The sequence below is a fragment of the Orbicella faveolata genome, unplaced genomic scaffold (genome assembly GCF_042242905.1).
Source record: "Orbicella faveolata isolate gen_17 unplaced genomic scaffold, um_ofav_v1 contig_1, whole genome shotgun sequence".
Classification (NCBI taxonomy): Eukaryota; Metazoa; Cnidaria; class Anthozoa; order Scleractinia; family Merulinidae; genus Orbicella; species Orbicella faveolata.
This window is the reverse complement of record NW_028301536.1, coordinates 27,465,338-27,479,240: the sequence shown is the minus strand read 5'-3', so window position 1 is coordinate 27,479,240 and position 13,903 is coordinate 27,465,338. Positions and strand designations below refer to the sequence as shown.

At 38.3% G+C, this 13,903-nt stretch overlaps 11 non-coding genes across 11 annotated transcripts; 4 read left to right on the top strand and 7 right to left on the bottom strand.

Annotated features, from left to right (window-relative positions):
- Positions 1-727: 727 nt before the first annotated feature.
- Trnag-ucc (transfer RNA glycine (anticodon UCC)) lies at positions 728-799 on the bottom strand. Its single transcript has one exon. It is a non-coding gene; the product is annotated as a tRNA-Gly (tRNA).
- Positions 800-2,320: 1,521 nt separating this feature from the next.
- On the bottom strand, positions 2,321-2,392 carry Trnag-ucc (transfer RNA glycine (anticodon UCC)). The gene has a single exon. It is a non-coding gene; the product is annotated as a tRNA-Gly (tRNA).
- An 809-nt stretch (positions 2,393-3,201) lies between these two features.
- Positions 3,202-3,273, bottom strand: Trnaq-cug (transfer RNA glutamine (anticodon CUG)). Its single transcript has one exon. It is a non-coding gene; the product is annotated as a tRNA-Gln (tRNA).
- An 885-nt stretch (positions 3,274-4,158) lies between these two features.
- On the bottom strand, positions 4,159-4,230 carry Trnag-ucc (transfer RNA glycine (anticodon UCC)). Its single transcript has one exon. It is a non-coding gene; the product is annotated as a tRNA-Gly (tRNA).
- A 745-nt stretch (positions 4,231-4,975) lies between these two features.
- On the top strand, positions 4,976-5,047 carry Trnag-ucc (transfer RNA glycine (anticodon UCC)). Its single transcript has one exon. It is a non-coding gene; the product is annotated as a tRNA-Gly (tRNA).
- A 955-nt stretch (positions 5,048-6,002) lies between these two features.
- Trnaq-uug (transfer RNA glutamine (anticodon UUG)) lies at positions 6,003-6,074 on the bottom strand. The gene has a single exon. It is a non-coding gene; the product is annotated as a tRNA-Gln (tRNA).
- Positions 6,075-6,715: 641 nt separating this feature from the next.
- Trnag-ucc (transfer RNA glycine (anticodon UCC)) lies at positions 6,716-6,787 on the bottom strand. The gene has a single exon. It is a non-coding gene; the product is annotated as a tRNA-Gly (tRNA).
- Positions 6,788-8,052: 1,265 nt separating this feature from the next.
- On the top strand, positions 8,053-8,124 carry Trnaq-uug (transfer RNA glutamine (anticodon UUG)). The gene has a single exon. It is a non-coding gene; the product is annotated as a tRNA-Gln (tRNA).
- A 1,702-nt stretch (positions 8,125-9,826) lies between these two features.
- On the bottom strand, positions 9,827-9,898 carry Trnaq-cug (transfer RNA glutamine (anticodon CUG)). The gene has a single exon. It is a non-coding gene; the product is annotated as a tRNA-Gln (tRNA).
- Positions 9,899-10,446: 548 nt separating this feature from the next.
- On the top strand, positions 10,447-10,518 carry Trnaq-uug (transfer RNA glutamine (anticodon UUG)). Its single transcript has one exon. It is a non-coding gene; the product is annotated as a tRNA-Gln (tRNA).
- Positions 10,519-13,444: 2,926 nt separating this feature from the next.
- Trnaq-cug (transfer RNA glutamine (anticodon CUG)) lies at positions 13,445-13,516 on the top strand. Its single transcript has one exon. It is a non-coding gene; the product is annotated as a tRNA-Gln (tRNA).
- The last annotated feature ends 387 nt before the right edge of the window (positions 13,517-13,903 follow it).

Genomic DNA, 13,903 nt, shown 5'->3' with positions numbered 1-13,903 from the left:
GTAACAAACTTTACTAAAGTGCTTAGCCTAATTTAATGTCGAAAATCTGTTTCACTTTCTGAACGTAATGATCTGGCATGGCTGGCATTGAGTTAAATTGAGTAGCATTTAAAGACAGCTTTGTCTACCAAGCCTTTGCGACCAGTTTTATAAATTGGTCGAGCATCTATGACATCTATCCATTTGCAGATCCTGCTGAGCATAAGCATACGAGCTGGGGGAGCGAGGGGGGCTGCAGCTCCCCAGCTACGCAAAATTACGTAATTTTTCGGGCAAAACGGTCATGATTCGGACAACGACACTTGAGAGAAAACATTAAAAAAAAATGCTGTTGATGTGATTTCCAAAACTCGCAAAACAAGTTTCTACTTTTTATGAAGCTCTGTGTGATTAGACGCCCCACCGGGTGTATATGTAGGCCGTTAAGTGGTTTCTTCAGTGGGTTGGTACCTGAAGTAGTACCGTGTGCGTACCGTAGAAAGTGTTACATTGTAACTGTTGCTGATCTTAAGTATCGTTGGCTAGACTACACAAGATGGAGGGTTAAAACCCTTGTTTTAATATTGAATATCACCACTGAGCGTCAGTAAACGTTTGTGTTTTTACATCCCGATGACAGAAAAACAGCTCAACAACTCAGGACTCAGTTTTCATAGTTGTTCCCTTAAAAAATAAGAAACATTAATGACAAAAAGAAAGAAAAAGAAAAAGAAAAAAGAAAAACCATTGCGTCGGCCGGGAATCGAACCCGGGTCAACTACTTGGAAGGCAGCTATGCTCACCACTATACCACCGACGCTTTCTCAAGGACTTCTTGTCGAAAATAGTAAAATCAGGCCACAGCAAATTCTCCCATGGTAAATAAGCTCTTATGTTGTTAGGCAAGACACTTTGCTCTCACATTGGGCGCTTTCCATTCAACCAAAAATACCGAATTTTTCGAAACGAGGCCAAGTGGTACGGAAATATCCTGGGAAAGGTTGCGGAAAATAAGGAAATTGCTCTATTTCTGAAAAGCGAACCATTCAACCGAAAATTCGGGAAATTTCAGGATTAAAACCAAATGGAACGGAAATTTCCAGGAAAAACTTTTCGAAAATTTGGGCATACCTCAGAAAGTTGTCCTCTTTTTCGGATTAAGTCGTAATTTTCTATTCAACCCTGTTCTTTTGGCTACGATCATGGCGAATTGGATATACCGCGCGCTAAAATGACGGCGACGCGTATTCGAAAATGGATTAATAGTTCAATTTAGAATCTTGCCACTTTTCTGTCGATAAATAATAGTTGCAGCTAAATTCGTATCCCGGTAAGAACTATGCCCCCGAGGTGTACGCATTTGGTTTGTGTAGGTTGTCTAAGAAATGTGCGAGGATATATAACGCACACGAAGCCATTGTACCACTCGTCAGGTTCGTCAAACCCTTTGTTTTGCGACGTTTTCGCTGCCGTTATGGTTTGTATAAGGTCACTGCTGTTGTGGTCTGTAAAAAGTCACCATGTCGACCTATCAGTGTTCTGCTTACTTCTATAATTGCTATTCAAACGTCGAAGTCAATGAAAAGTTCCAAGCGAACAAAAGTACTGCTTATCGTTTTCCACTCTGGTGCATTTAGCCAGAAAATTCTGTTCCATTCGCCACAGGAAATATTCTGGAAAGAATTCTCACCGGAATTTTTGGTCGAATGGAGAGCGCGCAATGCCTTTCCCCACCCAGGTATGTAAATGGTTACCAGCGAATTTAATACTGGGAAGTAACCTTGTGATGGACTAGCATCCCATCCAAGAGATTTAGAATCCCATCTCAGGATTCAGTTTTCACAGTTGATACCTCAATGAAAAATAAAGTAGCGCAGTAGCGTTAGAAATCAATCGTTCGTTTTAAGAAAACGATAGAACTAATTGATAGCAATTATTAGGAGGCTAGATCTAGGCAACATCCTAGATGGATGTAGTGGCTGCCATCATAATTTTAATTTCTCTTATAGGACTTTTCTGTATATTATTTTTAGATAGTTCTAGTTAGGTGTCCCCTATTAGCAGTGGGGATTCTCCACTGCTACATGCAATTGACGCGATAATAAAGTCATTATCATCATCATCATCATCATCATCATTATATTATTATTATTATCATTATTATTATTATTATTATTATTAAAACTGTGAGTTTTAATCATTTTTTGTAGCGCATCTGATGAAAATACATCGGAAACTGGAAAACAAAACATTCAATGATACCCACTACCAACCCAGCCTTGCATGCTCTCTTTTCACAGTTGTATTTTTTATCTGCTTTACCAGAATTACTAAAACTAATTGCGTCGGCCGGGAGTCGAACCCGGATCAACTGCTTGGAAGGCAGTTATGTTCACCACTATACCACCGACGCTTTGATAAAGGATTGTAATCTAAAAAGAAATTCGTTCAGTTATATTGAAACCTGCATTGTCAGAGCAAATGCTCACATGGTAAATCAGCTCTTATCTATAAACCTATAAACCACTTTTTATAAGACTATTTGATACAACCAACGACCACCTTGTTTCTTTCTTTATGAATTTACTGATGAGGTAAATGACATTAAATTATACCTATTAAAAGAGATCAGTGTTTGTTTCATAGTTGGAACTCACCAAGTTATCGCGACCGTTATGCCACTACATCTTTAAGGCGCAACGTAGGTCGCATTAACGAACTTGCAGGGTATTTTTCTTCGTGTTTATTTGCGAATACAGGAGCATCTGAACTGGTGATCGCACTTTGTCATACAGCTTTACAGCGAAGCTTCCAACCGTCATTTCTGTCCCGGGGAAGGGGGATACTCCCCCGAAAAACTGTGTGGTGCTGTGGAGCCCGTTTCCCGAAACCCTTGCACTATGTAGGACCAAATATTGCGATTTTCTCTACCCTATTTATGGCCTGACGAAACATTTGACACCCTATTTGAGAGCTGATATTTGAATTAGTACCGTTTTTCAGACCTGCCTTATCGTGACAAAGTAGCTTCTTCTTAAAAACATACCCACCCACCATCATCGCTTCTCATACTGGTTTCACATATTATATATCAGAGGAAAAAAAGAGTTCTTCTGAAAGACATTCGACAAAGAACTCACCCACTAAAAGACAAATAAAAATCAGAGATGACGGAAACGATGTTTAATCCGAGATAATTATAAAACAAAGAGAAATCCTGACAGGTCCCACCGAGATTTGAACTCGAATCGCTGGATTCAGAGTCCAGAGTGCTAACCATTACACCATGGGACCGTGTACATAGAAAAAACTAGACATTATAAACAAAGTAAAAGGTGTTGTAAATACTCCATATGCAAACACATGATACTCAAACCCTGTAAAGGAAATCCTTAAGAAAAGAAAAACGCCCAAAAGCCGTTATGAAAAAAATAATGCTACATGACAATAACTAATGGTATCAAAAAGCAAGAAATTTTAAACAGAGGTCATCTGCTCTTGTGACGAGCTCAGCTGTGTCATGTTCAAGACTTTCGGTAGATCAGAATAATTGTAGACAACGTAGCTAACTGGAAAAACTGAAAACGTCACTGAAAAAACTAGACACCATAAACAAAGTAAAATAGTGTTTGATTGTTCATAAACATAAAAATGTGTTGTAAATACTCTATTTGCAGACATGATACTCAAGCCCTGTACAGGTAATCCTTAAAAAAGAAATTAAAAACGCCCAAAAGCTGTAATGAAAAAAAAAAAAATGTTTCATAATAATAACAGATGGTATCAAAAAGCAAGATATTGAAAACAGAGAGGTCATCTGCTTCCGTGACGAGCTCAGCTATGTAATGTCCAAGACATTCGGTAGATCAGAATAATTGTAGACAACGTAACTATCGCGAATAAGTAGTGGTTTTTTCAGTGGATCAACTGCCAGGCTGCAGCAGCGTTGCAAATCAATCGTTCATTTTAAGATAATGATGGAACTAATTCACCGCAATTATTAAAACAATGAAGTTTAATCATTTTTTGTAGTGCATCTGATGAAAATAATTCCTCCTTGTATAGGAAACTGGAAAACAAAAAAATTCAATGATACGCACTAACAACCCAGCCTTGCTTTTATATTGTCTTTTCACAGTTGCATTTGTAATCTGCTTTACCAGAAACGCTAAAACTAATTGCGTCGCCCGGGAATCGAACCCGGGTCAACTGCTTGGAAGGCAGCTATGCTCACCACTATACCACCGACGCTTTGATGAAAGATTGTAATCTAAAAAGAGACTCATTCATTTATAAAGAAACCTGCCTTGTCAGAGCAAATGTTCGCATGGTAAATCAGCTCTTATCTGAAAACCCCATTTCATATCTGATACGACCAACGACCACCTTATTTCTTTCTTTATGAATTTACTGATGAGGTAAATGACATTAAATTATACCTATTAAAAGAGATCAGTACTTGTTTCATAGTTGGAACTCACCCAGTTATCGCGACCGTATTTCTTGGTGTTTTTTTTTGCGAATACAGGAGCATCTGAATTGGTGATCGCACCTTGTCATACAGCTTTACAGCGACGCTTCCAACCGTCATTTCTGTTCCGGGGAAGGGGGATACTCCCGGAAAAACTGGGTGGGGCTTTGCCGCCCGTTTCTCGAAGCCCTTGCACTCTTTAAGTCATAAATGGCGATTTTCGCAACCCTATTTATGACCTGACCAAAAATTAGATACCCTATTTAAGAGCTGACACTTAAATCAGTAGCCTTTAGTATTCAGGTCCGCCTTTTATGGTGAAAAAGTAGCTTCTTCTAAAAAAAGAAACATACCCAATTCAAGACTAGAGTGCAAAACCATACCCCATTTGACCAAGACTATTCGGCCAAAAAACCATACCCTTTGGGGTCAAACATACATATACAGGCCATATTAGGGAGTAACCCCCAGGATTTCTGTGACGCGAAAAATGACATTCAGGTCCAAGTGTACATTTCTCATGTAGCGTCGGTGGTATAGTGGTGAGCATAGCTGCCTTCCAAGCAGTTGACCCGGGTTCGATTCCCGGCCGACGCAAGTCCAATTTTGTAAGCTTATTTAAATAAGGACAATAATTGATTTTTGTTCTATGCTTTTCGCAATCTGGACCTTTTTAAGTAACTCTCTGGTTTCAGTCAGTAAGCAGTTTAACACGCGTTCTTCTTCACAAAGTCTCATTCACATGGACACTAGCATGGGCCTTATTTATAGTACTTATAATCAGGTAAGCAAGTTGGGTCATTTCGTTCACATTCCTTTATCGTTAGCTAATATTCCTCTCTTGGAACAGTATGCACGCGGCTAGTTGATTGAAGTTATTTCAGTGAGCTTATTTTTTTTGCATCGCTTCTCGTAGCGGTTTCACATATTACTTATTAGTATATAAATCTACTAGCGTTCTAACACGAATACCGTTCTCTGATTGGCTACCTTATTCACTATTCTGTTTTAACAAGAGATGATGATCTGTGTAGTTGGTTGTAGAGAGTGAGTAACCCATCAGTGTGCTGTTGTTAACACGATGGTGGCAACTTTTTTACGTTTTCGAAGTGTCTGTCAAGGAGAAGTAGATTCGTACTACAACAAATAAATTATTCGCTCTCGATTTCTATGCGTGGCGGATAACTAGGAATGCGCCCTCGTCAACTATCACGTGATAGAAATCGAGAGCAAGTAATCTAAAGTTAGAAAACAAGAGTTAGAGTTATCCTGCAAAACATTTCACAAAGAACTCCCACACTAAACGACAGAAATAAAAATCAAATGCAGGGGCGGATCCAGGATTTTTCTTAGGAGGGTTGCACCACTAAGGAACGGCGTAACTGAGTGGTAAGGTACACAAATTTTAACAGCGAATACGAAGAAGAAGGCTTCATCCGTGGTGGGGAGGGGGAGTGGATTGCGTACCCCTTGCACCCTCCTCTTAGATCCGCCTTGAGATGACGGAAACGAAGTTTATTCTGCTATATTCGAAAAAAAAAAAATCTTTACAAGGTCCCACCGAGATTTGAACTCGGATCGCTGGATTCAAAGTCCAGAGTGCTAACCATTACACCATGGGACCGCGTATACAGAGAGGACGGAAACACTAGAAATTATAAGCAAAGTAAAATCAGTGTTTCATTGTTCATAAACTAAAAATGTGTTGTAAATACTCCATTTGCAAACTTATGATACTTAGATCGTGCACAGGTTATTCTTAAAAAAAAACATAAGTTAAAATAACAAAAAAATTAAAGCGAAAAAAAATAACTACACAATGTATGCTGGTATCAAAAAGCATCTGAGAAACTGTAAGCAGAGAGGTCATCTGTGACGACTTCAGCTGTGCAATGTCCAAGACATTCGATAGATCATAATAATTGTAGACAACGTAACTATGGCGAATCAGTAGCAGTTTTGTTTTCTGAGTGAATCAACTGCTAAGCTACAATAGCGTTACAAATCTACTGTTTTAACTTAAGATGATAATAGAATTGATTAATAGCAAGTATTAAAATAACAAATTAAGTCTAATCATTCGTTGGGCTGCATATGATGAAAATAATCCTGTCCTTCTATCAGAAAGTGGAAAACAAAACGATAAATACACCCAATTGCAAAGAAAAAAAAATTTGCTGTTATCTTTTGTTTTGACAGTTGTTTTCAACGGCTCAAAGAAGTCAGCTTTTTCTGCTTTTTCATTCTTAGACAAAAAAAAATAATTGCGTCGGCCGGGAATCGAACCCGGGTCAACTGCTTGGAAGGCAGCTATGCTTACCACTATACCACCGACGCGTTGTTAGCAAATAGTGAGGAAGGCAACATCTGAGATCACAGAATGCAGGGTCCATGGGTCCCTAGCCCTGTTCACATTAAAAATGCAAAGCAGAAGAGTGAAAACAAAACACCGTTGTTTTAAACTTGGTTATGCTCATAGATAGCTTTCAGGGGATTGCTAAAAAGATGATAGGTAATAAAAAATGGCACTGATGGAATAACTAGCAACTAGCACTTCAACTGCTGGCAGACAAACGCATAGTTAAAAAAAAAACCTTGGAGACAATGACTTGAGAACACGGATTGTTATTAAACAACGTTTTTAGAGCTAGCGTTGAAATTGATTGCCTAAACCATATTTGAATTTCTGTTGGACAAGAAAGGCATTAGGAAAAATATACGAGTCAATGAAGGTCAGATTATCTGAAATAATAAAATCTGGCAACAGTTTTTTATTGAGTTAAACTTCTTAGTACGCTAGACAAAACTGTTGTAGATCGACCTTTTTCTACAGAAAATTAAAAAAAAAAAAATGAAACTATAAAATATCGAAAAGACAGAGAAAAACAAATCACATGTGACCAGGTCCCACCGAGATTTCAACTCGGATCGCTGGATTCAGAGTCCAGAGCGCTAATCATTACACCATAGGACCTTGTCCAGCTTGTGTGATTAAATTTGTTAAAAAATCTGAGATTATAATTACGTCAAGTGAGTAGTCTTTGATCTGAACTAAAAGCAGCTTCAGTAAAACGCCGGTGGATGGTCCACTTTGTCAATGCTATAGTGCAAAACGGGACCTCTATGTTACTTCAGTAAAATTTAGTTTTAGGAAAACTTCTGAGGTTTGCTAAGGTTTCGCCATAAATCTGTAGTTTATATATATAAACAAATGTAAATAATGAATAAACGCTTTTTTCCAAATTAGTCAAGGTTGAAGTGCTGTAAACGCCGATTGTGAACATTAAGGCGTTGAACTTGGTAGAAACAAGTGATGTCCAGTGTCAGCACTTTTCTCTCACTTTGCTTTTACAAAGAGCCACGCTAGTCAACTTGCCTCAGTTTCAAATAAACCAGAAACGAACACGCAAGACAGAGGGTTCTTAACAGAATACTGGTTGTAACAAAAATTATTGTCCACTGAGTTTCGCTTTAAAGAAGAGACAAGATGAGTTCAAATTATTCAGTTTAGCTTCATTGAATGATATAAATTATTATTTCCTAAAAAATGGTGCACTTTGAAATTAAATTACTTGGCAAATTTCTTCAGTTATCGTATGCAAGGTCCCATGGTGTAATGGTTAGCACTCTGGACTTTGAATCCAGCGATCCGAGTTCAAATCTCGGTGGGACCTGATGGGAATACATGTGTGATTCAAGTAGTCAGTGTACATTAATTTGGTGCCCAAAATGCTGGACGTTTTATTATTTACTTTTTATTGTTTTGAGTATCGTAACTTGACCAAAACTAAAGCAATTACTTAACAATTAGACCACTAATCCAATCTCAAACCGGAGTAAAACCAAAACTAAAACCAAAGCAATAGCCCGATTACTTTCGACCCTCACATCGATACCGCTCTGAAGTCACGGCAGTGGTGTTATTGGTACGAAGACAAACAGAAATAATATTATTTGCATCAATTTTAACAAGGCCTGTGAAAGAGTGCATGTCCACGGAGTCTTCCATATTTATGAAAACAGCATAGCAATCTTTATGTCAAGAGATGAAAAACTGTAATATTTTAGGGATACGATGTATGAGACATTTTTGTTCCTCTGACATGTGTAAAGGCCCTACGATATAATGCTCAACACTCTGAAAACTGAATCCAGCAATCCCAGTTCAAATGTCGGTGCGGTCTTGATACCAATCCTTCTAATTTATAAATCTTAGGGCTAGTTTTAGTAATCGAGCTGCGGTCAGTGCGAAAAACAGGACTGCAATCTCAATTTCTTATTTAGCACCGAAGATTCGACAAAAATGACACTGCTTAGGTAATATTTTTCAATCTAACTTTAAATAAACCACTTCTCTACCTATTTGTAGCACAAACGAGTTTCCATTTTTTTTACATTCCTTTTGCTTATGTAGCAAATGTTTTCCTTTGCGCGCCAGGAAAACCGTCAATTTTTAGAAACATTCATTTCCGCGGCAGTGTTGACTCGTTTGCGTTCCGTATGTACGGAATGTAAAGTCAAATCATAAGCTATAGCTTAACTTTCTCTCCACAGGGCTCCAAGTCTGACACAAACTTAACTACAAAGGTAAGATTAAAACCCTTATTTTAATGTTGAATATTAACTGTACCAAGTGCTATGAGCGTCAGTTAACGTTTGTTTGTTTGGAAAAAAATAAAAAATGGGATAGCATGAAAAAAGCCCTACATCTCAGGATTCAGTTTTCACAGTTGTTTCCTCAATCAGACAGAAGAGAAAAAAAATACTGTGTCTGCCGGGAATCGAACCCGGGTTAACTGCTTGGAAGGCAGCTATGCTCACCACTATACCACTGACCCTTTGATGTAGGAATGAACTGAAAAAATAATATCGATTTTCATTCAAATCTGGAAAGAGCAAATGTTCACATGGTACATCAGCTCTTATCTAAAATCCCCTTTCAATCAGACTACGGTACCTCCCTGATCCGACCAACGACCCCCTGGTTGTCTTAGTTTCTTTCGTGATGAAATTTCCATTCTCTCGCCCACCTTTCCCCCTTCCGCCCCACCTTCCCCCGCCTAAATAATACGACCTGTCGAAGAAGCGTGATAAGATACATGAGCCAAGAAAAATGAAAATCAAACAAGAATTGTAACAACAGTTAACAAAATGTATTTCATTTGCGTCAACTGGTATGCGAACAACAGGAGGAATCTATGGGAATTAAAATATCAATTCAATTATACCTATTAAAAGAGATCTGTGTTTGTTTCTTAGTTAGAACTCGCCCAGTAATCACGTCGTTAATGCCACTTACAATTTTTTTTTCTAAGGAAAACTAAAAAAACTAAAACTATGATATATCCAAAAGTAAAAAAATTATCTCATGTATCTAGGTCCCACCGAGATTTGAACTCGGATCGCTGGATTCAGAGTCCAGAGTGCTAACCATTACACCATGGGACCCTGCACAATGTGTGAAATTAAATTTGTTAAAATATCGGAATTTACGTCAAGCAAAGGCAAATCGGGACCGGGCACGCTATTTCAATAGAATGTACTTTTAAGAAAACTGCTGAGGTTCTGAGGTCTGCTGCGGTGTTCGCCATGAATTTGTAGTTTATAAATAAGCGTTAAAAAGTGAATATATTTTGTGTCAAATTATTTCAAGTTAACTGCTGTCATCGCCGTCTTAAGGTGTTGAACTTGCTACAATGTAGAAACGAGTGATGTTGAGGTGTCAGCAATTTCCTCTCACTGTGCTCTTACAAAGCGCTACCCTCTTTAATAGTCAACTTTCGTTATAAATAAATTATAAACACTGTCAGAGGTTCTTACCAAAATACTGGTTCTGATGTAAATTGTTGTTCATTGAATTTTGCTCTTTATAAGGGACAAGATAAGAACATATTCCTCAGTTTAGGCTAATTGAATGATAAAAATTATCTTTTCCTATAAAAAGGTGTACTTTCAAATTAAATTATCCGGCAAATTTCTTCAGTTATTGTGTGCAAGGTCCCATGGTGTAATGGTTAGCACTCTGGACTTTGAATCCAGCGATCCGAGTTCAAATCTCGGTGGGACCTGATGGGTATACAACTGTGATTCAAACAGTCTGTGTTCATTTTGGTGTCCCAAGCGTAGGGCTTTTTATTATTTTTATTAATACGTAGAGCCATTTTTAATTGAGTGTCGTAACTTGACCAAAAACAAACCAGTTACTTAACAATCAGATCACTAATCCAATCTCAAACCGTAGTAAAACTAAAACAAGTGTGTTAAGGAAACCTTTGTACATTTCACAGCCGTCCACTGCAAAATGACCGCGAACACGAACGATGAGTCGAACTGCTAATTTTTCTTATTTCCATTTGGAATTGAACGCTGTCATTGCATATTAAGCCTTAGCGAGGTTTTAGAGCCATAGTCATCCTGGACGAATTCAATTTTACAAGGAGTTGTCATCGGCGTCGCCGTGGTCATTGTTAAGATCCCTATATTTGCATCTCGGATGCTGGAAGGTCGATACACTTGTTTAACGTGGGGTCCGTCATCCTAAGTGGCTGCTTTTTGCTTTGCTCATGCTCTATCCCAAGACCAATCGAACGCAAATGAGAGTATCGGATAAAAACCCTGAAAACTCACATAAATTCCAGCTCTTTGCCAAGGTTATTTTTAATTCAGCGATTAAGTTGTCGAGCGTTTCGGTAAGAAGTTTTTCCCTTAAGCTGAAACAGTCTCATTTACGTTACTTCGCCGATGCAATAGGTTTTCATCTTGCCCATTACTACACGGTAATATCGTTTGCATCTTCTTCTTCAGTATAGCTTTGAATACTTAAAGGCCATCGTCATCAACAACGTCCTTCAACTTGGCGAGTTGATACTCGGGGCTTTCCCACTCCAAACCAAGTAATCATTACAGTATTTCTCTTTCCATAGCTTTCAGTTCTCGAAGATCACGCCAGTTAATTGACCTCAGATCTAAATGTTGGAGAGACAATGATGTCTGGTGGAATAACATTAAAAATTGTGATGCTTTAGGCGGCGAGGCACCGAAAGTTGTTTTTGCTCGTAGGCATTTGTAGACGGTAGACGTTCTCGACGAATTTGAAGTACTACCCTTTTCGCTGCAACACGTAATATTAAATGGCAGAGAGAACCTTAAACGAACGTCATCAATCAAGGCTTAGTCTGGCTACTGTGATTCAAGATACACAAGGCGAACGCGTATTTTACAGAACACAAGCGTGCATTTAAGAATGTTTGGCCAATTAGCATATTATAGTCTTCAATTGAGCTATGTCCGCCATTTTGAATAATCAAATCTAGCCGGTGTCAGGAGCTCGTTTGTCCGGTTTCGCTAGACGTCAGTGTTTTCTCATTGGCTCACAGCCAAACCTTTTGTTCTTTCGCTTTATAAGTGCGACACCACCCTGATGGTTGGGCGGTCAGTTAAATCCACTGCAATATATACACCTCTCTCAATCTCTCTTAAAACAATACCTCCTGGATATATAATCAAGTATTCTTCCTCAACCAAACCCCTTAATATCCCCTCAATTTATCCCCTCAAAGTCTGCATTTCATTATTCCCCTACATATACCGACACACCCTACATCTCATTAATCCCCCACATTTACCTACACAACCCACATCTCATTAATTCCCCACATACAGAGCCCACATCTCCTTAATCCCCCAAATATACCTACACACCCTACAACTCATTAATTTCCTAGATATACCTACACAGCCCACATCTTATTAAATTCCCCGCATATACCTACACAGACTATAACTAGATCTCATTAATTCCCCACGTATACCTACACAGCCTACATCTCATTAGTCGTCCACATATACCTACACAACCTACATCCCATTAACCCCCTACATATACCTACACAGCCTACATCTCATTAATCCCCTACATGTATCTACATAGCCTACATTTCATTGATCCCTTACATATACCTACAGAGCCTACATCTCATTAATCCCACACCTACATATACCTACACAGCCTACAGCTCATTAATCTCCAACGTATACCTACACAGCGTACAGCTAATTAATCCCTTACATTTACCTACACAGCTTACATCTCATTAATCTCTCACATATACCTACACAGCCTACATGTCGTTGAACCCCTCAAATATACCTACACAGCGTACATCTCAATAATCCCCCACATATACCTACAGAGTTCAGATCTTATTAGCCCTCCACATATACCTACACAGCCTAAATCTCATGAATCCCCCACATATACCTGCACAGCTTTCATCGTATTAATTCCCAACATATACCTACACAGCCCACATCTCATGAATTCCTCACATTTACCTTCTCAGTTTACATTTCATTAAATCGTTTCTAGAGTCGTTGCTTATTGTATTCAGTGGTTATCAACTCATGTAGAACCAAGTAGTCTTAAGATATCTTGGAACAAGTAAATTGACTATCGTTATTCAAATTATCCGTTTACTTGACGTGCGTTCAGCCGTTCGAACGGATACCATAAGGAACGTTTTCGCGTGAGAGGTCACATATTTGCCGATGCATTTTTGTGGTTCAATCGGCAGAGTTTTTCTCTTTAACGACGCTTTTAGGGTCGAGAAAGTAAGATTGGCGATGTACTTACTTCTTTTTACGTTACGCGTGATTGGTGAAAAAATTCTTCGTGATGCGTGATTTAATAGAAAAATTCAGCGTGATGCGTGATTGGTACCCCACCTTTGCCACCATCGTAATAATTTTCAATCTGACTTTAAATTAACCACTCCTTTCATTTATTTGTAGCACAAACAAGTTTCCGGATTTTTTTACATATGATTTTCACACTTATTTAGAAATTACAAATTCATGGCGAAAACCGGAGCAGACCTCAGAAACTCAGCAGTTTTCTTAAAACTAAATTCTATTGAAATAGCATGCCGGTCCCGATTTGCCTTTGCTTGACGTAAATTTCAATATGCTAACAATTTACTCTGATAAAATGTGAAGGGTCCCATGGTGTAATGGTTAGCACTCTGGACTCTGAATCCAGCGATCCGAGTTCAAATCTCGGTGGGACCTGGTTATGTGAGATAATTTTTAATCTTTTTGATATGTAATAATCTCAGTTTTTTGTTTTTGTTTTTCTTAAAAAATTTGTAGCGCCATTAACGACGCAATAACTGGGTGAGTTTTAACTATGAAACAAACACTGATATCTTTTAATACTTTATAATGCAATTGATAATTTAATTCCCATAGACGGCGGCAACTTCTTTGCGTTTTCGAAGTGTCTGTGAAGCGGATAAAGCGTAAAGTTTTGAACAACTAGTAGATTTATATTAAAACAATTAGATTATTCGCTCTCGATTTTTATGCGTGATAGGAATCTCGAACTTAAAATTTAATTAGAGAAGGGGATAGTTACCCTGCAAAGCATTCGATAAAAAACTTCCAAACGAAAAGAGA